We start from the raw sequence: 24018 nt of genomic DNA, 5'->3' as shown, positions 1-24018 counted from the left end.
CACTTGCACCCCTGTGCTCACTGCGGTGCTGTTCACACCAGTTAGGGTCTGGAGCCCTGGCCCCCGGTGGGTGGGAAAGGGAAGCCGGGGGAGAGGCGGGCGGGTGGGCAGGCGGGCAGGACCGCCGTGCAGTGTGGACGCAGAGCTGAGGAAGTCTCGGCCAGCCCAGCGAGGACCTGCAGGGTGCAGATGGGTGGCCCGGATCACTCGTTGGAGGTGTCATGCACCGTGCAGAAACGGCCTGGTCTTGCTGTCACCACTGCGTTCAGCCACTGGCCAGGGGCTTCTGTGCAAGAAGAGCCTGGCTCTGCGCTGAAGCTGAGGCAGCCCCAGAGGGGGGCTGCTGGGGGGTCAGAGAAGGAGAAGTCTCGTTTAAATGGAGGCCCACTCCTTCCCCGCCAGGTCGCCTCCCAGGGGCTGTGGGTGGAGCAGGAAAAGGCGACATCAGCCCTGCGTCCGGCAGACAACAGTGTGGTGGACAGAGATGGCAAGTAGTGGGTGTGAGATGCTTGTGGAAGGGCGATGTACCATCAATGACACAGCGCACAGTTGTTTTGATAGAGACGGAGAAGTGAAAACCTTAGACGGTGTGTGTGTAAGGCCTGTCTCAGCAAATAATAAGACCAGGGCACTGCCCAAGCAGAACACACTGTTCTGGGGTGCACGACCTCCGGCTGCTGGGGCTGCGGTCGGGGTGATGGAGACAGGCCGGCCCTCGGAGGCAGGCCGCCTGAGCCAGAAGGAAGAGAGGCCTTGGCTGGGGAGGTTCCCTGTGGCTGGTTCCCAGCGAGGGATCTGGGTCTCATGGTGCGACGTCAGGACTAAGGCTCCTGCAGCTGGGGTTGGTGCCCGGGCCCCGAGCGCGGGGCATCTGGAAGACAGGTCCAGCCCCTGGTACCGTGGGCCTCGAGGATGGCTGGAAGGGAGCTACTCCTGCACTGGCAGTTGCGGGGCTGGAGGAAGGCAAGGTCAAGTGTGACTTCCGGATTTCATGCCAGAGAAACGAATGAGTAGATGATGGATTACTTCTATTGATTTTATAATCTCTATTTGCAAGAATGCATCAGTTACCCTTGCATGAATCATCATTCTCCAATTTGTTTCCTTTTACACTTTTATGATCGTTTTGACCTTAAAAAGTTAAAACATGGTCACGTCTATATATCTTCCTTGCCTGAATTTGTGCTTAGAAATCCATTCCCCATCTGCAGAAGACATCTGCTCCAGTTTCTGTCTTTTAAAAATCATCCCTTATCATGCGTCTCTTCGACGGGACAGAGATGTATCCTGCGGTGCGTCTTTTAAACTGCGTTTGTTCCGTGACCGCACAGCCACTGGCCGGCAGGTGCTCAGAACCGCCGTGGTGAAGTCCAGGAATGTTCTCAGGTTCCCCGCACCTGCTTCTCACGTGTCGTGAGCAAAGTAAAGAGGAGAGACTGAAGGAAGAGAGGGATCTCTCCCCTGCCCTTGCTGCGTCTCAGGCGGGCAGCGGTGTTCCTGCTGTGACCCTTCACGCCCTAGGTGGCCGCTGTCCAACCCGCCGCCTCATCGCCGCCTTCTCCCACCTCGCTCCCAGCGCCCGGGGCTCGGCTGCACAGGCTCGAGCCACGTTCTGCTTTGCCGCCAGCACAGACGTTCTGGGGAGCCCTCGTGCTTTGATTATCATCTGAGAAGTCCTGACACTTGTCCTCTCGATGGGGTCCCGGAAACTAATGTGAGGAGTACAAGTCATTTTTAATGGAGTCGTAGGGATTTCCTAAAAGCAAAGTCGAAAACATGAATGCATGTCTGAACTGTCTCTGTCGGAAGAATCAGAAACTCTTGGTATAAGACAGATGATGAAATATTTTGGGTTCTAATTCCCCCACACAATGCTGAAGTTACATATTAGTTGTTATGTCAGTCAAATTTATATTCACTCATGCATTTACTCTTCCATCGATTTATTGTTTTTTTTCCCCCAGCATAATTTCATTACAGTTGCTAAGTGTCAAGTTAGCTCTTTGGTATCAGGAATTAGAAGATGAATAACATTCAGGCTCTGCCGTTTAAAGTGTCCAAGCTTGGTGGAAGATGCAGACACGTAAAGAGGTGATGATGACGACGATGACAATGATGGTGATGATATTGATGACGATGGTTAGATAGTGAAAGCAGGGATAGACATGTGGTTGGTTGTTACGGAGCCTGTCATTTGGACCCAAACTGATGGTCATGGTCAGAAAGTCTTCCTGAAAGACCTTGTTGCAGGTCACGCTGGCGTGCTTACTTTGAACAGCAGGAGACATACACGGAGCGACCTCTGGGGAGGGAGAGGCACCAGGGGCTCTCCTTCCGCGTCTCTCCAATTCTTAACGCACTGACAGCACACCCTCTGGATGTCGCCGGGCGGGCTTTGAGATGACGAACTCTGGTCAGTGAGTGGAACACCTCGGTTCTGGGGCTGCTGGCTCCGTGCCTGGGGTACGCCGGCTGCTCTCAGGAGTTGGGCCGGGCTGACCCCAGGGCGATGACGCCAACTAGCTTTCACATTCTATAAAATACAGCCACGTGTCCCGCAAAGGTAATACAGATGAAGTCTCACTCTGGCTAATCAATTTTTAAAAATATAAACTGTGATCTTTTAAAAGTGTATTGGTACCATAAATAAGTTCGTAAATTTGTATAAACACCAGGCAAATCCTATTTTTCTGCAGTTTCAAGGCACGCTTTCCTTTCCAGAATACGAGTATTTTCTTTTTCTCTAAATAAATATTTCTAGGCAGAGTTGTCAAATTGCTACCTTGAGGTTTGCAACATTAGTTTGGCAGAAAAGAAAGCCAGGGTTCGTCTGTTGATAAATCCGGCCGATGCAATTGCTTCTTTGAGTATTTCAGATCACTGCGATACCGTAGCCAATTTCTTGGTTTTTTTAAAAAAATTACATTTAACTTTTTACCAATGAGCATAATAGTGCTCTAGGGTTAGAATAAGAGGCACTGGCTCTTGAAAGAAAATGATGTTTTCTGATGTTTTTGAGATTAAATATATTCTTGTCATCCTGGCTGAGAAATGACCTTTTTAAATGTTCTTTCTCATAGCTTCAAGAGATATTGAGTTCTCTAAACTCGAACAAAAGAGAACATAAACATCTGTTGTGTTCTCTCTGGTGTCTCACTTTGGATTTCTCTGTGTGTTCTCTTCAAACACGTTCTTTAAGCTATTCAGATGAAAGTCAAGGCAGGGTCTGACCTTCCACGCGATCAGAGGGCTAGAAGGTGGTTATTTGGGCTGATCCCATGTCTTGGGTGCTGGGACTACTCCAGTGGGCTGTGTTGTTTGGTGTCTGGCTTGGGAGTCGAACCGACGCTGTGGGCGACCCCACAGAATCTAGAACCTGTCCTCTGACTGTACATCTGACGCTTTTCCCACCTGTTTGCCCCCTGGGGCATCTCCCTGCACACTTAGGTGCACGCTCGGGGTACTCTCGCTGCACTGACCTTTTTTTATAAAGCCTGTCATCAAATGTCTCCTGAGTACAATTTATTGATAAATCATTGTGTACAGGGAGGGGAAGGAAGGAGGGAAAGGAAGCAAGGAAATAAATATGATGATTATTTCGCAATGTGCTCATATTTCTAAACATCATTTGGTATACCTTAAGTATACACAATTTTATTTGCCAACTATATCTCAATAAAGCTAGAAAAAAGAAAAATGTGCTAAATTTTGAGGTACAAATTGCATTTAAATAAATTCAATAACATTAAATGTTGGGATGACAGCAGTTTGTCAGAAATGTATTACTAAGTGTGGAACTACATTTTGTTAATTTGTTCTATAAAATATAAATACAAAATACAATAATCTGCTGTCATCCTGTCTCTTCCTTTTCTGCCTGAGCAGGACGCCACGACGCAGCGGCCTGGGGTCCCTGGCCCCATTTTTGTCGCGCTCTGTTTTACATGGTGTCAACAGTCACAAATGTTGAACAGTTACACTTGCTGATGTTTCAACAACGCTGTACACCTGTCATCAGTCACGTCAGGTGATAAAATTAACACAATCAACCCTATTGTAGTCACTGAAGTGGAAAACTTTCTTTTCAGGGATAATGATAGCTTCCTGCCGAGGCTCTGCCTTTCCAGTGTTTCTGCAATTGCTGTTGGTAATTGGCGTGTGCCACTCTGTTCTGCCTGACACACCTTTGCATTTATTGTACGAAGTGACATTTTGATGACATGTGTGACTCATGTGCTGCTAATAACACTTTTCATCCCTAACTCACTGCTGCCTTTGTAGTCTTATATAAGCAGAAAAATACTATATTTGTATTAAAAACAGTTCTACACAATTATCTCTGAACCTAGAGAATTGCTATTTCAATTTGACACTAAAGAATGTCACCATTTGATTATTCCTGCCACCCTATCAATCATACTCTGAGACATCATTTCAGGGTCAGAGAGAAAAATGGTGTCCTCAAAAAACAAAACAAAACAGCATTTATACCTCCACAAAACCGTGACCCTGGTCACGTGTGGCTGGGCCACCTGAAACCAGAGGAGACCTGCCATTCATCCTCCAGGGAAAACACACCATGTCAAGAAAATTACTGAGAAAAACACGAAAATGATTTACAACATTCTTGCCTCTACTGTACACGCTCAATAAATGTTTCTTGACAGACTAACAAATGTCAGTGTTTATGCCAAAGTGCTTTTTCAGAATCGAATTTTAAGAAATCTAAATGTATGGAAACGCTACAAAAACGTCTCTGTGATTGTGATGCTGGGCTGAAATCGTTTATGTCCATAAATTGTTTGAGTAGCCTGCAGCTGAGCGTGAAATCTGACATGAATTTCAAGTTTCCTTCGTGCTTGTGTGTTTCTGAGAACAAAACAGCTCTTCTGAAGCAGCCCCATTTTGTGAAGCAGGACCTTCAAAAGGAGACCTAGAACGAGACTGATACGGTGAATGAACTGGAAACGTCATCTCTGTTCTGCCACGCGCCAGCCCGTGTCCAAGGCTTTGTGGACAGGGGACAGAGCAGGGGTCCTGCTCTCTGCATTCAGGGGCCTCGCACGCAAACCGTAAAATAACATTTCAAAAGAAAAACCATTACATATAAAATAGGTAAGGAAATAAATTGTGAACTACCTAAAGAGATGCCATTACTAGTTTTGATATCTGTTAGGATTGTTTGAGAAGCACCTACAGAGGAACTGGTGCTTGTTATGGACCTCGAGGAAGAGGCCAGGTATGGAGAAACGTCTACAAAACTTCTGGAAAACCTTTAGCCACAAGTGAAGACTACAAACTGTTATTTAGAGCATCTAATACCTGAAAAATCATAAAATATCATAGCATGCATATTGTACACAAAATCATGATTATAAAAAAGCTCTAATGTATACAAGCAGGGGAAAATTAATTTGATTTTGACTGTGTTTAATTCCAACTAAAGTAAATTTATGTAACTCACAACGATATAACAGCTACTGCTAAAATAAACTGGGAAGAATTCTTTAGATTCTTCTTTTTATTAATATTCATAAAACTTTTCACACATAAAATAAAAAAACACATTATTTTATGCCATCCAATTTGCCTATTAAAAAGTATTCTTTTTTTATTGATTCTAGAGAGAGGGGAAGGGAGGGAGAAAGAGAGAGAAACCTTGATGTGAGAGACAAACATCAATTGGTTGCTTCTCGCACGTGCCCCGACTGGGGCCCAAACCTGCAACCCAGACCCGTGCCCTGACCAGGAATCGAACCAGGGACCCCTCGGGTTGCAGGACGATGCCCAACCAAGTGACCCACACCAGACTAGAAATACGTGGGGAGGAAAGACTTCAGCAGTTCTCTAGAATGCTCCTAACACAATCACTTGTAACGGGGCCACGTAAAACAGGCGCAGATGCTGACTCCCGTGGGTTCCTTCCCTTTGACGGACGTTACAGACAGAGTCAGCCGACTGTGCATTTGTTGACAAAAATAAAAACCACGGGAGATCGCGTCACAGAGCCCGTCACCGTTTCTAATGCAGGGATAAATCCCTAACAACAACAACAACAACAACAACAACAACGGAGTGTAAGTGGAGGACGCCGCGGACAATAAAGGGAGCTGGTCCCGAAAAGAGCTCTGGGGCGACGCCGGGGACTAGTCAGCCAGCGTGTGTTTACTCTCCGAGAAGTCGTCACATGCTGGAGATATAAATAGGCAGTTCCCCCTGAGATGAGAAGAAAACACGGCTCTGGGTGACTCCCATTAACACCACGGCGGGGAGGCTGCGAGCGGAAACAGGTTAATGGATCCTGGCAGCGAGCTGGGAACCGGGAGGAGGCACCGGTGGGGGGGCCGCGGCTGAGTCGTGGTGTGGGCGGGCGGGTTGGTCCGCCAGGCCTGCGCCCGCAAAGGGCCACCTGCAAAGTGGCTTGAGCGACAAAAGTATGTCGTCTTAGGGTCCTGAAGGCCAGGAGTCCCAAGTCAGGGTGTCGGCAGGGCTGGGCCCTCCTGAGGTCTGCGAGGGACGGTCTGCGAGGGGGGTCTGTGCCAGGGCCCCTCCGGGCTCCTGGAGGGCCGCCGCCACCGCTCCCTGTCTTCGGCGTTCCCCGGCTCGTGGGCGCCACCGCCCCGGCCTCTGCCTTCACGTTCTCGCGGGGCTCCCCTGTGCGTGTCCGTGTCCAGGCTTCCCCGTTGTGTGCGGACCCCTCACAGGAGAGCGGGGGCCAGCCTGACGGTGCTCGCAAGAACACCCCTGCCTTCGAGACGCGACCTCCCGGTGCACATCCAGTCATGTCCTTCTGCTCCAACGTTGTCAAATAACTTGCTCTCTCTTCCTCCACAAAAAGGAAAGCATTCACAGCATATGGCCTTCGGCCACCTGCCGTAAGACAATCGCAAACCACATCTTTCTCTCCTCGCCTCTCTGCCCCTTATTTGCTAGCATGGGACCATCAGCCTGCATTTTTGAAGTTCCTCAAGGCTCCACCCACTTGCGCTGCTTTCTTAGACTAATCTTCGCCATAATAGCACGGTCACCGAACAATAACCTCAAACTTAGCCGGCGTGTTCCCTTCTCAGGAGCTTCTCCCTGACCTTCTGCCCTTCCCGAGCTTACGCGCCCGCCCTGGGCGTCACGCCCGCGAGCATCCAGCCGCCCCGGGGCACCTGCGTCCCTGCTCAGCGAGGCTTTTCTTTCCCCTGGACCGTCTGCTTCCGAGAGAAAGAACAATTTCAGCATACTTTCCTCGTGATAAAGGGAAATTTAGCTCCATTGTGCTGCTTGAAAGAGTGGAAGAATTAATAAACCAGGGCCTCTCGCTGACGTCATGGCCTCAAGTGCTCTGTTTATGAGGTTTCTCTGTTCTCCCGGGAAAGGAACATTGAGTCACTGCTCGCTCCGAAGAATTAGCTATTGATTTGGACTTATTTTCATCAAAATGGAAATGATTCTGTACTTTCACATTTTTTCCAAAGGAGTATCAGCATGCACACATGTGAAATTAAGTATGTAGTATTATATAGAACACATAATATCAGGGTAAGGGTTTCCTAGAGCTGTCATTGTCTTGGAACTGGAATTAAAAGGACAAAAGGTATTTTTTTTTCTTGGTTATTCTGCATCACTGTGGACCACGCCTCCCACGCGTTTCATGGACATAAACGTGTCCCAGGTTGGTAGGCCGGTTCGTGAACGATGATGTTCCTAGGATCTCGCCTTGGCCAAGCGTGAGACCCTGTTGCTAAGACAGAGCAAAGATGTGCTGGGAAGTTTGCATCTTCTCAGTGAAGAGGAACAGCGTCGGAGCCGGAATGTGCTGTTGGCGGTAACCCGGAAATTGGATTTTCTGCAAGGCTCCCACGAGCTCATAAAATATTTAGAGGGTCCCGCGCTAGCACCGCTTCAGCGGATGTGCTGCGCTCAGCACCGTGGGTTGCGGTGATCGAGTAGATGAAACCAGAAAATAGGTTTTCCATTTACGGGTGAGGTTTTTTTGTTGTTGTTTTTTTCTTGTCCTTTCGCTGTGATAATGTTAGTCATCAAAAAACTGTTTTGTCTGTATCATCAGAGCCAGGGAAAATCAAGCGCCGGCAATTCTCCACGTTTCGGACGCGTGTTTCCAGGAAAGAACGCGTGGGTCGGTGCCGAGCCTCCGGCCCCCGCATGCCGCGGAACGCGGGTGGGCGGGCGGTCAGATCTGTCAGTGAGCAAACTGTCGTGTCCCTGCCCGAGGACAGCCTTGTTATTGCAACAAGTAAGCTCTTCGGTCGCTTTCTCTCAACTTGTTTTCCCCAACAACAAGGCCTGCACGCGCACCCGCACGCCAGGACGGAAGCGAGGGCGTTCGGGACACGCCGCCCAGCAGCACAATGCCCGTCTGGCGCAGCGGTCGTTGCAAGCGAAAGGCCACCGAGAGAGGCAGCAGACAGGGCGCGCTCCCTGCCACCCCCCAGCAGCTGGATGGCGGACCGTCAATGCCCTTGTGAAGGTGGCCCCCACCCCACTGGGCCAGGGAGGGGACGCCGACCGTATCCCCGGAGACGGCACGGCGCTCGGAGGTCCACAGCGAACCTCACTCGAGTGCCTTCGCCTTCCATTGGTTTCTTCCCCATGTGCGGCGTCTCGCCCCTAAACCCTACGCCCCTCCCTTTCCTCGTCTTATCACGCACCCGTAAATGTGTCGTTCTTGTTAGGGTGCCACGTCGGCCCTCTGGGTTCCCCGTAACGGGGTTTCTCCTGCGCGCACGCGCACCCTGTCTCCCTCTTGTCCATCTGTTTCTGTCAGTCTGAGCTGCAGGACCCCAGCCGGAGTGGAGGCGAAAAGTTTTGTTCTGCTTTTTTTTTAATTTTATTTCCTCCTATGGAAGTACTGGGGAAATTGTGGGATATAATGAAAATATTTTCTTGGACTTACAAATAGAAGACCCTCGGAAGACGATGCCTTTCGAAGGACAACGTGCTTCTTCCTCTCTCTGAAAACCGGGAAACCGGCTTGCTGTTGACCTGCTGGGCAGCGGGACAAAGGACCGGCCCGGGAGGACTGCTGCGGACTCCGTGCGACAGGCAGTTGAGACTGTAGGAATCCAAGGCCGTTTCACTGCCTAGGAGGACATGGTCTGGCTCATCGTATTAACAGGAGTGGCTGCATTGATTTATCAGCATGGGAAGCCAGTGTTGTGGCTGGGGATGTAGCTCAGCGGTAGAGCATATGCTTTGCATGCATGAGGCCCCAGGTTCAAAGCCTGGCATCTGCAAGTCCCTTCACTGGTTACATGGACCCGTTCTTAGACTGGTTTATATTAAATGCTATATGTCTTCACAGTGGGGCCTGTATTTTCAGTGCTATGCATTAGTATAAGTTACTGTAGTAAATAAACTACATGGAAATCTAGGTATGATATGATAATGGTATGAAAATCTGACATGATAATGGTATTTTCTTTCACTATTCATAACTTTTTTCATTCATCAAAAATGAAAATCTAGCCTTTCCTAATTTAATTCATTTATATCACTGTGAATAACCTACTTTTAGAAATAAAACCACCTACATGGTCAGATAAAAACTTACTTGCTCTGCCATGGGCATGGCCCACTGAAAGAATAAAAATATAACAAATATATTTATAACACTCCTTTTTCTAAGTTACTCTCACATAGAACATCCCTTTAGCACTCACAGCAAGGTCGTGTAAGGCAATGGAGCTGGGAGTGTCTCGTGTGTGTCACCTGTCTTGATGCCGCGGCCGACCCCCCAAACCGTTCCGTGACACACAGCTGCAGTGTCGCCCGCAGAACAGACGCCGGTTCCGTGGGCTCCAGCACTGTGGAGCCGCCTTTGCCGTACGGCTTTGATCTCCATTTGTGATGGGGTGCAGAATGGGAGGTTTTCAAATAGCTCCCGTAATCTTTGGGGAATAGGAAGCTGACTCCCCCCCCACCCCCCCGCACTGACTTTCAGGTGATCCACATGACACCTGTTGACCTTGGGCGTTGTCAGCCACGAGGACCTGAAGGCGGTGGATGTACTTACTGTTGCGATGGGCGCCATGGCCATTGATGACACAGACACGCCCACTCACGTTTCACTCTCCACCACGAGGTATCAATCTATTTTGAGGGGTGTTACTCGTTTCTCTGGGGAAACACTTGTGACATGCATTCAGGTGTGTTTGGTGTAATGACCAGATAAAGAGGTGTCTTTGGTGAGCCCTCCTTTTCTGCATCATGGGTCTATTTGAACATTTTGTTGTTGACCTTCGTCCTAACATCAGTCAAACTGTGTTTCCTGTTCTCGTACGAACAGAATGAAGGCAACTCTAACGAAGTCAACCACCTTCTGTTCTCGGTTCGCTCACAGCGATTGGTGTTCGCTGCGGATGGAGGCCCCGCCTCCCCGCTGGGTCGAAGGTCACCCTGAAGCTGGGCCTGGTCTGCCCCGACTTCTCTGCGTTCTGGATAAAGCCCAGGGATCAAATATGTAGACACCTCATTTGTGGGGATAAATTTGAGACCTTCTGATCAAAGACATGTTTAATCATGGAATAACACAAGACTGTGCATGGGTTCATGGTTCAGAGGAATATTAAACACTATGTTAACTTATTCACAGTCTTGGAGAAGCTGTTAAATGTGAGAACTAATTACTAACACATATTACCCATTTATTTTTCATTCATTAGAAATCGTGTCACTTCCCAGCGTGCTCTTGCTGTCAAAGTGCCCTCTCTCAGTGCACTGAGATGTTTGGGAAGGGAGAGAAAGTTTCCGTGACTAGCCTTACCCCTGTCACCGCTTCCCAAGGCTGTGTGACAGCCCCCCGTTTTCCCTGACAGCCTTAACTGCACCCCTTTTTTCCTTCAAGCACTTCCGTGTGACTAAACTGTCAAGCGCGTGAACTAAAGTCAAGTATCATTTCATTTCTTTTTATATTCTGGAAAATGAGAGACTGTCATCAAAGTAAAACCAGAAACCATTAAAAAAGGAAGTATTGGACGTTTTCCGTGCCACAGAAGACCGAGAAGAGCAGAGCAGAGACAGGGTGACAATGCAGTATGGTGACAGCAACAATGACAGCGGCAGGACTCGGGGCTGCCTCATGCCACCTCACTCATTCCTCACAAGAACCTTCCGGGGCGGCTACTATTTTAAGATCCAGTTCAAAAGAGGGGAAACTGCCGAAAACGGGCGTGTGGAAGGCCGCCCCGGGTCCTGTGCCCAGCAAGGCGTGTGCACACTGCGGGGAAGCGAGGCTCAGCCCGGCCCCGGCACGGAAGGGGTTTCTAACGTGAGAAGTAAACTCGCCGGCCCGGCGGGCCCGGCCCTTCCGCCCGCACGGAGGAGGGGCTGTGCTGGGGCAGAAATGGTCTGGCCTGGTTTCCGCTGAAGGCCACGCTCAGGATGCTGGCTGGTGTTTGGGTGGGGCTGAGAGCTACAGCAACTCTCGGTTGTTTTATTTTCACGGGAAAGGGAGATAAGACTTAGAGGATTTGGGAGGACTTGCAAGTTACCACGTTTCACTTACTTTGGCGAGTTCCCGATGCATCGACAATCCACAATGACGAGTTCCCATTCTTTCCCTCTATCGAGTGACAGGCAGATGACACCCAGAGTCTCAAAATGAAAAAAACAACGATTTTAACTAAGTCCATTATTTGGAGAATTGAGGGATTTGACTGATGAAAAGATATGTAAACGATTGCAGAGTTATTGTGCGCCGTTTTAAGGAAACATCAGAGCAGAATCACTCACATTGGATTCAGAGTACGATTTTAAAAAAATACTCTGAGTGTGAAGAAAGTGGGAAAGTTGCGAACTGAAAGCTCTGGGCATTTTCAAGGTGTCGGGAGAACAGGGCGGGCGTTCAAGGATGCGTCGTAGCCTTTTAAAGAGGCAAAAAAAAAAAAAAACCCACTCACTGTCCCCAAAGCGAAGACAAGTGGAGGGAGTGCGGGAGAACCCAAGACCAGTGCGAGGGGTGGACCCGGGCGACCGAGTTCAGTGGCAGCAGAGACTTGACGACACAGTCGGGGGAGGAGACGAAGCAGGCAGCTCGCGTGAGAGCTGGGCTCACTGGAAACACGCAAGGACTTGTTGCTGACCCTGGTGGTCCAGGGAATGAGGCGGTTTCTCCTGGTCTTCACCCGCTCTGTGCTCCTGAGTCCCGCAGCGTTCAGGTCAGGGTCGTGCTTTCCTCTCAGGTCCCCTCGGTCTCCGTGGCGAGACGCACCTGCTTCCCTTTGTCTCAAAAGTCATCCCACCATCAGTGACGTGTTGCTAAGTAGCTTCTGCTGCTATTAATTTGAAACCTCCTGAGACAGCCGTTCTATGACACTGGCGTTTCTGATCGCCCTAAGCCTTTAGGGATATGCAGCTTGCCTCTTACAGGTTTCTAAAATGTTACAGGTTTCTAAAATTACAGGTTTCTAAAGTGTGACACCAATAGGCATGAGCAGTTCAGCGTGTAAGGTTTACTTGAGAAAGAAACTGGCCCTTCCGTAAGGGTGACGGCTTTCATCGCCTGCCACACAGGAAACAGCAGGGAAATGCGTGCTCTCTCGATACACCGTTGCCCGACTCCCAGAGTGCAGACTGAGATACCTTTCCCTTTCTCACTTACACAGATTTACGTGATTGACACCCTCATTGTTCCCCGCTGGCGAAATAAAAATAACTGTTAGGCAGCAAATTACTGAAAATCCAAAGGCAGCAGAAAATTGCTCCTTTTTATCTTACTTAGGAAATGGAGCAGAAAGTAATTCGTCCAGGATAATGTGAATAACAAATGCAGACAATGTTGAAACTCCTCGTCAGTGTCCTTGTGTCTTTGGCCGAGAAATACCCGTGATTACTGTGTTTGCCAGAGAAAGCCCCATGCCTAAACGTGTACGCTCTTTGGAATTTCATCAGTCGTGACTTTGCAATTCATTTCACCCTCTTGCAATGTTTCGATAAAAGATGACTTTATTGAGAGTAATGGCTGCCGGGGTTTCAGCTTCACGAAGAATTTCCTTGGTTAAATGTCTTCATACACCTGTGAACTCAAACTGAGGAAGCCAGACCATTCCCTCATCTTAGACTTGGCAATGGGTTGATTTGTGAGTCAGCTGGCGGGGTTGGTTTGCTTGTGGGTGAAAAACTGTGGCGGGTCTCTCCTAGATATCCGTTCCTCGGAAATACCGATGTGGGCAGAACCCTGTAAAAAGTGACTACCACTTAACATATGTTTTAAGGTAGGATTGCAATGTTAGACATTAAAGCACCCTCAGATCTCATAGGCCGACTTTGCAGAGAGACATGTCACAGCATTACTGTGTGTGTGTCTCTTCTGGCTCCTTACATTCAAAGGTGCTTCAAAGTCAAGGACACAGCTCCCGCTCGGAAGCTGTAATGGCGGTCGTCCAATGGTGATCATCCAATGGTGATCACTGACTGAGCAACAGAACACAGTGTTCAAGTGCCTGAGCTCTGCAGCCAGAATCCCAGCCCGCCCAACAACAGAAGGGACCTTAAGGTAGTTACTTACCGTCACTGTGCGCCCATGTTCCGTGTGGTAAAAGAGGAGAATGGCAGCGTGTATTGCACAGAGTTATTGGGAGGGTTTGATGAACTCATGAATGTAAACCATTTTGAAGAGGGGTTGGCCCAGGGTGTTTTGTAATCGCTAACCACTGTTATCTCGCTTAACTTCATCAAAGCCCTCCTGAGAGCTAGTACTTTTGCTTTTGTGTGCTTGAGATTTAGCCTTTGCAATGAACTTGCCCCGGGTCACAGAGCTTGCACATACTGCAGCCTGGACTACAACCCAGGCTGTGTGGTCCAGGCCCAGGAGGTTTACATCTGTGCTGTAACTTCCCCACTCACAGGCGTTTCCCCCCCGACACCACTGCCACTTTCCCCTGTCCTCACGCTCCTCCTAAATCTCCCAGAGCTGATCAAGTCACGGCAGCCAGAGCTTGCCTGTGTCCTGCATCGTACACACGGCTGCCCGTGCAGCTGGGTTCTGTCTGTGCAGCTAGGTGGGAACCTCATTAAAGGCATGGGTTGCACCATCGTCCTGAGGGAATCATGTTTGCTTAATACCCATTATTTTATTGGAACAACACTGGAACGATGTGGCTTAATATACTCACAAATTCGATGATAAATTTCTGTAGAAATTTTCTGAGATGTTGGCAAATGTATCTGGCACAGCTATGTTTTTCCTCCATCATCAGTCATGGTGCCATTTACAAAGGGTCTTGTGGCACGGATCAGAGGTTGACGAGAGACCTTCGGCCCCGCTGGAGTGGAAGGAAGACGTGGCAGGGCCAGAAGGAAAAGCGTGCGCACCGTCCCGCCTGGCCAAGAAGCCCGTGGGGTGACTCTGCTGCACAGTGCAGCTGGCACGGGGAACCCGCGTTCCCTCTCCCTGCCAAGTCTAAGCTGGCTTCATAACATAGAGCTCCGTGCGGTGATTCTGCATTATGAAATGGCAGTCTGCGGAGACCATCTGTGCTGTAACCTCTGGTGTAATGCGTGTGGCGCGTGTTTGCTCAGGGTAATCTAAAGTAAAGGATGCGCCCGGAGGCAGCCAGCTATGACCTCACCCACGAGGGAGACGGGCATTTACCTTGTCTCGGACGGCTCCCTGCTTCTTGTTTCATATTTTGTGCTTCACGAAGGCAATCAATCAGAGGTTCTGGTGGGCCTAAGGATGCAGGTGCGGAAAGCTTGGTAGCAGTAACCTATAACGCAGCCCGGTTTCTTAAACTTTGGGTGAGGGTCTGTGATCAGCAGCAGGTACAAAGGACCGCGTTGGACACCAGAGCATACGGCTTCCAGTGAGGGCACGTGAAAAGGGGGCGTGAGCACAAACTTTCCTAACGGCACAGGCCAAGTATTTTCTGTGAGAAGCATCTTAACAAGGCCGCGCAGAAATGGGAGCGTGCTGGAACCTGACTGCGGATGGGCGTGGTTCTGCTGCATCAGCTGAGACACCCATGCTGAACCTGACTCCTTCCCTAAAGTCCCCCTCCACGGTTCGTAAAACCCTCACATTGTGCACAGTGTTGTGTTTCAGCTTGAACACAAAGGGCGTTTTAAAAAATTATGATCCGAATTCTGGTGTCTTCACTCAGGCAACATGTAAAGCTTTTATCTGACACAGCGCTTTTCCTCCACCAACAAGAGAGGTCAGTGTAACAGCAATCAGGATATTTCTACAGCCGAACCGCCTCTTACATGAGGAACCGTAAAATGTCCCTGACCGACCTTTTGTAACACTAAATGCCACCATTGGCACGGTTTTATGGGTAGTAAAACGTCTGAACGGACTCCAGTAGCCAACGGGACCCACAGAGACAGTCTCCTCTTACCCAAACTGTAGCCCTACTCCCCCTTGAAGCCAGGCCCGTGTGCCACACAAGCATCTACAGTATTCCAGGGCACGGCCGTGTAAGACACACTGTGGTGCGTGACTTCCTCCTCAAAATTTGGAGGACATTACCTTTGTGTAGAATGATGTAGTGGCCCATTGTGACAGTGCACATTCGCTTGACTGGATCGAGGTTTAACCAAAATTCTTAAACAAGCATGAATTTTAATTTTACTGAAAATGGCGCATGGATTTACTGGCATCTTGAATACCTGTAAAAGGAGTTAAGGTGGCGAACAAGAAAGTGAAGGAGCCACGGGAAGTCGGAAGGAAGCTTTGCCAAAGCTCTGCCTGTTGGAACAGGCGGGATGCATACGGTGTCCGGCCAGCGGCGACAGAAACGCCCCGCTCCATGCCGGCCTGTCTAGCATGAAAGTTTGTGCATCAAGGTCACATCATGTATGAACGTGCCCATCCTCACAGAGGATGCGATCCACCCAGAGATCCTAAAACCTTCTATGCTCCGGGCGTGTGCTGACCATCACTGCCCTGCCCACGCGACACGAGGGTGGCGTGCCCTCGGGGCACAGAGCCGGCCCACTGCCCGAGCAGCCTCTGGACCCGTCCCGCTGGCCACTTTCTCACCACCCTGCGCATTCTCCGTCCTCTCTGAGAAGGACCCTCCACGGCCCGCCTTCACCGAAGCCTCTTTGCCTGTAGATGTTACGTTTCCTCCACTTTCCTGGGATTGCATTATTCTATGTCCCATGTTGCTGAGGGTCACCGTCCTTTCCGGTTCACACTTTTGACCCCATATCACTGCCCTCCACAATGCTAGGAGAAGATGTAACGATATTACAACCAGGTATGAGTTACTTTTTATTGCTGCGGTGACCAGGGACCACAAACCTAACGGCTCACACGCCACCCCTTTACCATCGCAGAGCCCGCAGCTCAGAAGAATCAGAAGGCCGGTGAGTGCCGCTGGGCCTTCTGCTGAGCGCCCCCTGACACTCCAATCGGGCGTCCGTGGTCTGGCCTCTTAGCTGGAGGTGGCTCTGAGGCCCCCACGCGCGTGCTGCCTGTCCGCTGGGGGCCGCGCTTGGCTCCGGAAGGCTGACCTCACCCCTGACCCGTCGCCCCTCCCCCAAAGCCTGAGATGGAGGGTGGGCTCCCCTTGTGCTCTGGGTCTCTCGGAGGACTCCCCTTTCTATGTCTAAGGGTCCGTGTGATCACACGGGGCCTCCTGGACAATTCCTAATGCCAACTGATTCATAAGGTTAGTCATGCGTACAAAGTCCCTCCGGCCACCGAAGTTTGCATATTCACAATCTGAGGGGTGAGGTGTGGAGTTGCCTTGCTTCTTGGCCCTTCCTGCTCACTGTCGCTTCCCTCGTCTCCACTCGGTGACCAAGGGCGTCGGCACCCCTACCGCGCGCTGCTTCGCCGCCCCGGTCCGGGCGATTTCCAGGCTGGGCCGGTGGGAAATGCCTCGGTCTCCCAGCCTCCTCGTTGCCATCCAGCTGCCAAGGGCGCCTGAGTCTGCGGGCCTCTAGAACAGTCCTGCGCCCACCATCCGCCCTGAGATAATGCTTGGGATTCCGTGCTGGCCCTGAACTTGGGCCCTTTCCCATTTCTCTCTCTTCCCGTCTCCACATCTGCCTGGGACCCCTGAGGACGCCAGCGCCCTGGCCCTTCTGCTTTCGAAGACACCGCCGCCCCTTCCCCGTCTGGGGCCTCTCACCTGACCCATTCCGTTGCCCAGGCTCCGGCCCTCCTGTCCCGCTGTCCTTCCCCCGACTTTTCTTCCTAAAACAAAACCTGCTGGGATCCAGTTGGATGCCTTCTCTGTGAATATAAATTTAAAACATAAATACAAAGTAAAAGAAAAAGTTTTGAGGTTATGATTTGAAAACCCAGCGGGATAAGAGGGAAGGAGTCTTGGCCTAGATATCAGACAGCATTACAAACAAGACAAAATCTCGCTCGAGGAGACGACGGAAGACCTTCAGCCCGGGGCGGCCGTGGGTACCCAGCTGATGTCGTGCTCCTTGGCTTCCAAGGACCAGGACGGATGGGATACGTGGTTCTCATCGCCGGAAACAGCGGCCCAACGGGGATTTAAAAGCCTGCACATGACACGCAATCTCTTCTCCTCACATCGTTTCCTTCTACCTAATAAAGAGGAATAAAACCCCGCATCTCCCTCATCGTGATACACTAAGCCTTATTACCTGAAGTTTCCAGTCCCTTCCATCACACCCCTCCCGTGGTAAGGCGTTGGAGGCGAGCGGTCCAGAACTCTGGCTCCGGACTGCTCCCAGGGCAGGGGTCCGCCCGGCTCGGGGTCCGGCTCCATCTGCTAGAGCAGAAGGAAAAGATCCTGCCGCAGTCGAGAGGGAAAACTCATCGCTCATGTGCCCTTATCCCGCTGGGACGCCGTGTGTTCTCCATCTTCGTCAAGCGGGAGCAAGGGGGGGGGGCGTGAACGGGGCTCAGCGTACGGTCGGGAACCACAGGACCCGGTGCGCGCAGCCCCTGGGGATGCTGGAGGGCCGTGTGCTCCCTCCGCCGGCTTGGAGAACGACCAGTGGGAACCCATCTCGTTTTCCCCCAGGTACACCAAATACCCGTGAAAGGATGTCCCAGGAGTAGTCCCTGCCCATATGCTGTGGCATCTGTCTGAACTCATCTTGCCGCCACCAGGGCGCAAACTCAGCAGCTTGTCACTCGGGTCACGTGGGTGCGTTGTCAAACTGTCCCCCTGACCTTAGTATTTCACGTCCCCAGAGAGACCACAGGGGAAGCTGAAAAGTCTGGAGAAAACACTACCCTCCTTGCCTCGGTGTTACCATGTAGGAATACCAATTATTCTGCTTTGAAAAATAACGGTCCACTTTGCAAATGAGATTTTTGCACTGGCAGATGGTCTGCTGGGAACCAGTGTGGCTGTGATTTAGTTTTCCTAATTAATAAGTAGAAAGAGGTTTTACTTGATGAGTAAATCAGAAGGCTGGCGGGGAAAAAAATGTCTGACGGAGGAATTAAAAAAATATACTGTGTGTTTTGCTCTTTTTTTTTTTCTGAGTGTATCCATGACTAGGTAGGTAATAACTATTTTATTCCCTAGTTTTCCCAGAATGAAGTTACTGACTCCTCTCCGTCTTAAGGTAGCACTGGTACTGGGTTTGGTTGACGACCAGCAGACGCTTGGTGACAGGTTTTTGTTTCTCCTCGTTGATGTAGAGCATGGAAAATACGACACATACACCTATGTGTCACAGGTATATGGACTGCATACCTATGGACTACATACGGACACAGTCCGTGCAGCCTTCTGAGGACGCACTTCTTGGGATACAATAGGAAATGAGAGGTAACAGACTCTCGAAACAGCGGCTCTGGACCAGGAAGACGACAGAACAGCCGCCGTAAGCTGACCGCAGCAGATGTGAAGATGTGCCCACCAGAGGTGTGGGTGGGGGGGGCGCCCCAGACGCCTCTAGGCCCCGCCCCCTGGCCCTGCCCGAGCAGCTAGTCCAGCCGCTACCTGTGGCCCCACCTCTCAGTGCCCCCCCTTCCCTGGTGCCCGTGATGAGGGCTCCCCAGCCCTCTTGTACCTTTCTGCCACTCCCTTCCGCCCCTTTGACCTTGCCCTTGTCTTTCGTCCGCACCACAGATCCTTGCTGTGCAAGGCAGAGGCTGGCTGCATGTGGGGCCCTTTCCTTTTCAGCACCTGCCCTTGCCCTTCAGGGCACCCCGCACACCCTGCACACCCCGCACACCCCCACACACCCCGCACACCCCACACACCCACACCCCCCCACACACCCCACACACCCCACACACCCCACACACCCCACCCACCCCGCACACCCCACTAGTCGAAAAGGGAGCTCGCTCTGCCCCGCCCCTCGCCAGCCGACCCACACCTGCCCCTCCAGCCTGTGCGCTCTCTCAGGATGGATGGTGGTCCCTGCGTCCAGCCCCTCGTGTCTCTGGAGAGGCAGACACCGCTGTGGACGGTCCTGTGCACTGGCCTCCCCCGAGGGCGCCATCATGAAGTTCTGCTGCGTCTGTTTCCCGTGTGCTTCCTGGCACGGCTCCTGCCCCTCTGGCTCCCCTGCCCTCCGCCGAGTGCGGCTCTTCCCCCATTAGGCTTTCCCCTTGGGTGGGGGGAGGGGGGAGCCTGCGACACCGCAGGTCCATACTCACGGGCGTTCGAGTAAGTTTTGTTAAATGCACATTTATTCATGCAGCCGCTCTCAAGTCTTCACGACATCTCACTGCTCTTGAGTCCGGTCCCTGTGTGCTGTCTGTCTGTGTATGGCGGAGTGATTACTTATATGAAGACCACTTTAAGAAAATACTCGCACATTTCATTTCTTAGTCGTTTAGTCATGTCAACATACCTCCCATTGCACAGATTTATAATTTCCTGAAAATAGACACTTTCACATCTTGCAGCGGGGTATTACGAGAGCCATTAAATGTGAGCGTTATTATTTACTTGGGCCTTGAAAGAAGTTCAATGGTGTTATTGCTCTCCTGAAAAATAACTTCTGCTAAATTTCCTTTTGCTGCATTTTTGCAACCTATAGCAATAATTCATCAGGTTGGCCTGCGCTTCACCAACTTATAATTAATGCAATTGTTTAATTATCTGCTCTGTTGAAGTGGTAAAGAGTCAATATTGTGTATTCACCTTTGGAAAATATATCTAGTTCTCAGCATATTTGCTTCTGTTTCTTTTGTAAACATTGGACCAAGAACCTCAGAAAGGCAAACATTCTTGGCTGTTAGCCTTCAGGGGTGTCCGACCTTTTGGCCTCTCTGGGCCACACTAGAAGAAGGGTTGCCTTGGCCACACATTAAATACGTGGCCACTAACAAAAACTGATGAGCCAAAAAAAAGGGTTTTAAGTAAATTTATGATTTTGTGTGGGGTTGCATTCATAGCCATCCTGGGCTGCCTGCGGCCCGTGGGCCGTGGGCTGGACACATGTCTTAATGGGTTCCAGGAGATCCTTGTGCATTATGTGTATTTTCCCCATCAAATCCTATGGCTGCTGTATCCTCTTATTGTAACCGGGGTGTGAGTGAGGCTTGTTCACAGCAGAGGCCCACAGTACAGGTCAGAAACCAGACTTTGTGACCTAACATGACCTGCTTCATTAAAACAGCAAAAGGCAAACAGAAAATTTCACTGTACATATTTCTTTCCAAGATTTTATTAATGAGGTGTTATTAAATCTAGGAAAACTAGAAAACACCTTGCACTCAATTTTATAGTCATGACCATTCCATGTAGATACAGTATTTGCATAATTATCATGTAGCTAACAGTTTTGTAGCTTGTTAATTCGTATCTAAATTATTTTTAAATTTCATACCAGACCCAACTGCTTTATTATGTATTACAATATACAAATAAATAGATGTGAAAATAAGAGAAGAGCTTCTTTTAAAACATTTATTTCATGTAATTATAATATACAAAATCATTTAATACACAAAAAAAGAAAAGTTGTCTAAATAATTCATTTTTCTTCTAAGCTAATTATTTTTTAACTCCAGGTTCTGAGACCCAACTGCAAGGACTCTGCTTTTTAACATTAAAAACTATTTTTAGAGGATATCTTAGTAACAAGGTAATAATAGAAAATATTGTTTTATTTTCTTTAGTAGTTTTTAAACATAAAAATGAGCAAGAGAAATCATAATTTACTAAGTTGTATAGGTAATGTGTTTTGATCTAAAGTGACATAAAATGAGCGAAATACTAAAAGGCTAAAGAAGGAAAATAAAAGCTTGGAAATGTTGGGGGCAGGAACGAAAACGTTTCATATGTTATTTGCCGTATTTCTAACCATTCTTCCAAAGACACTGGCAATCAAGAGGCAGAACCAAGAGGCAGAAAGCTTCTCAAAGTTGTCTTACCTGTGAATGGAAGCACATGAATCTGTGGTAGGACCTAGAAAACACGTGCATTCCACATTTCTGAATAAAATCACAAGTTAATCAAATGGCTCATATTTTCTGCTCGTAGACCCGGCTCCAATCAGTGAAGGAGCTTAGTATCCATAGCAACTATCACAGAACAGCAGTCTGTTTTTCCTAGGCCACTTTTTTTTGTTTGTTTGTTTTGTTTTAGATTAAGAAGAATTCCCTAGGCTGATTGTTAATGTTTTGTACTAGCAAACCACTGAACCAAGGAAAGACTCTTGCTAGCAACTGTGTTTGAGATTAACTTCTGAAAAGTTAATTTGCTAAAGACAAGAAGGAAAGCCAAATGTTTGCCATAAATATAACACAACCAAATACATGAAATTATAGAGTCATTGAAAAGGTCAAATTTAGCATCGCCAGCTGTGAATATAATTGGAAAAAAACATTGGTTATTTTTTATAGTTTCTGAGCAACTGGATGTATAAAAACATATATTACACAGGGAAACCAGCCAGTGTTAATCCATTATAGCTACTCAATATGTCTACAAAAATAATATGTATATGGAGAGGAATCTTTATCTAAAATCAATGTTAATACTTTGTTATTTACTTACCTATTTATTGAATTTCAAATTTCCCTCCAGGGGAAAATACCATGATTGAAAAGTAAACCTTTGCGAATATACAGGATAAATGTATAGCTTAGTCACCGATGTTTCTACAGAGCTGGAGCTGAGCTGGAATCAATGTCTCCTAATGTGACAGTATCGATGTCTTCAGTTCTCTTCACTATTTCGACAAGGGCACTGGGACCCGTTGACCCACAAAGTTGCAAACACACCACGCAATTGATCGGAGAAGAGAAGTACACGGCCTGTGTTTCCTTCCATGCGTCACAGAAACACCTGTGACCTGCCCTTCTCACACCGGCCTGAGCGGGGACCCGGGAAGGGCTCGGGGAGTCAGACTGCCAGCTCTTCTCCCTCCCCCGGGACCTCGGCTTGGGGGTGGGGGGCTGAGGATTTGCGGGTCCCCGCCCCCAGGAGGCGGTTCTGATGGGGGGCGGGGACAACCCTTTGACCGCGGAGGCCTTAGCGTATAAGAATCTCTTGCCTTGCACAGCTGTTAGAGTTAAGTGCACATTCACTTTTCTCATCATTTGTCTCTGTGTTTGCGGGTTCTCCTGGTTTATGTCCCCGGGAAGTGTACCCTAATTACTAACTCTTTTTCGTATTCACCTAAAGTATCTCTCTGAAATGTATTTCATGGTAGTCTTCTGTTTTTGAAGTTCAAACTATCACATTTTTGTGAATTACGCTCAAATCTCTCCAGAGTAGACTTTTTCAAGAACCTGTCACACATTTTGAAAGTATTTGCTTGTTCACAGGATGTGACACTCTGTCCCTCGGACCCCACCTTGTGTTGGCTATCCCCCGCAAATCTAACCGATGTAAGATGCCTCCGTAGTGCCTGATGCATAAACGCTTCTGTCCTCTGTCATTTCCATAAGAAAATCTGACATTTCTGATTTTCAGATATATGTTTGGTAAGTGTATTCTGCTTCTTAAAATTATATATTCCAGATATTGACATAAATTTGAACATAGAGCAGAAAAAAAGTCCATTTTTTCTTTAAGGAGTATTCAAGGAATCCAAATTTCTATCCCAATGTGTTAAACTGTCTAGCCCATATTGTTTCAAAACTAGATAGTTTTCTTCCAATGTAACCAATGGCTGTTGCACCTTGAACAAGGGTTATGCTTGCAGTAGGAAGGTTCAAGGCCAGGCTGTGGAACCACACAGACCCCAGGATAGAGAAGCTTCGTCTTCTCCCCGTCAGGGCCCAGGGTGGACTCCCTGGGAGCAGGCAGGAACCCTGACCCACGAAAGCACAGGCCTCCCTCCCATGTGGCGTCCATCTCTGTATCCAGAGGACCTGACCGCCCCAGCCATCCTCAGAGCCCGCTGCCCAAGGTCAGCGCTCGCCCCAGCAGGAGAGGGGAGGAGCGTGGGAGACAAGGACGTCCGGGTTCCGAGGAACCCCCGGTGGAGGTTACACACTCTTGCCCTGGGGTCCACGGGCCACCTTGCTCCCACAGGGTGACTCCCCGCCACAGAGGAAGTGCCGGGCGGTCATCTGCGCGGACCTCTTACCTTCGCGCCTGTCTCGTGGGGGAGGCACGGTGCTCTCTCTGCTCTGGACTCTTTTTCAAAGGTGTTTGCATGACAAACCACCTTGGGAGATAGAGAGAACGTCTCCCTCCACAGCCAAAGTCAACCGACTGAGCTTCCCAAGCCCAGGGTCCCTCTTCCACCACGGAACCTCCCGTGAGAAAGCGCCGTGCGCCCCCCCTACCCCGCCCCCGGGCCCTGCGGAGGTGAGGGCACCGGGGGACGCCCGCCCTCTGGGTGCGGCTGCCATCTCACTCCTGATGGGCGAGGCAGCCACAGCGCACTCACTGCCCGGGGGCTGATGGGGGCTGGGGTGGTGTGGGCTTCCATCCCTGTGGCCCAAGGCTGAGTCCGTGCAGTCTCTAATATTCCTGGTTGACTGATGGATAACATTATCTAACAATCTAATACCCTATTGATGTCTCGGGTCAAGTACAATGGACAGTATAGAAACTTGAAAGAGAAAGTCACCCAGCATTCTAAGGTAGAATAGATTAGTTTATAGGGCTGTCCTTGCTGGTGAGGTCCGGAGCCCCGGGGGCCGGGGCA

The 24018-nt window shown here is 49.5% G+C and overlaps 1 non-coding gene across 1 annotated transcript; it reads left to right on the top strand.

The window, feature by feature from the left end:
• The first annotated feature begins 9173 nt into the window (after nt 1-9173).
• On the top strand, nt 9174-9245 carry TRNAA-UGC. Its single transcript has one exon. It is a non-coding gene; the product is annotated as a tRNA-Ala (tRNA).
• The last annotated feature ends 14773 nt before the right edge of the window (nt 9246-24018 follow it).

This window comes from Phyllostomus hastatus, unplaced genomic scaffold, assembly GCF_019186645.2.
Source record: "Phyllostomus hastatus isolate PE091 unplaced genomic scaffold, TTU_PhHast_1.1 phas_contig_80, whole genome shotgun sequence".
NCBI classification, from domain to species: domain Eukaryota; kingdom Metazoa; phylum Chordata; class Mammalia; order Chiroptera; family Phyllostomidae; genus Phyllostomus; species Phyllostomus hastatus.
Note: the sequence above shows the minus strand (reverse complement) of the source record. Positions and strands in the feature narration are given on the sequence as shown.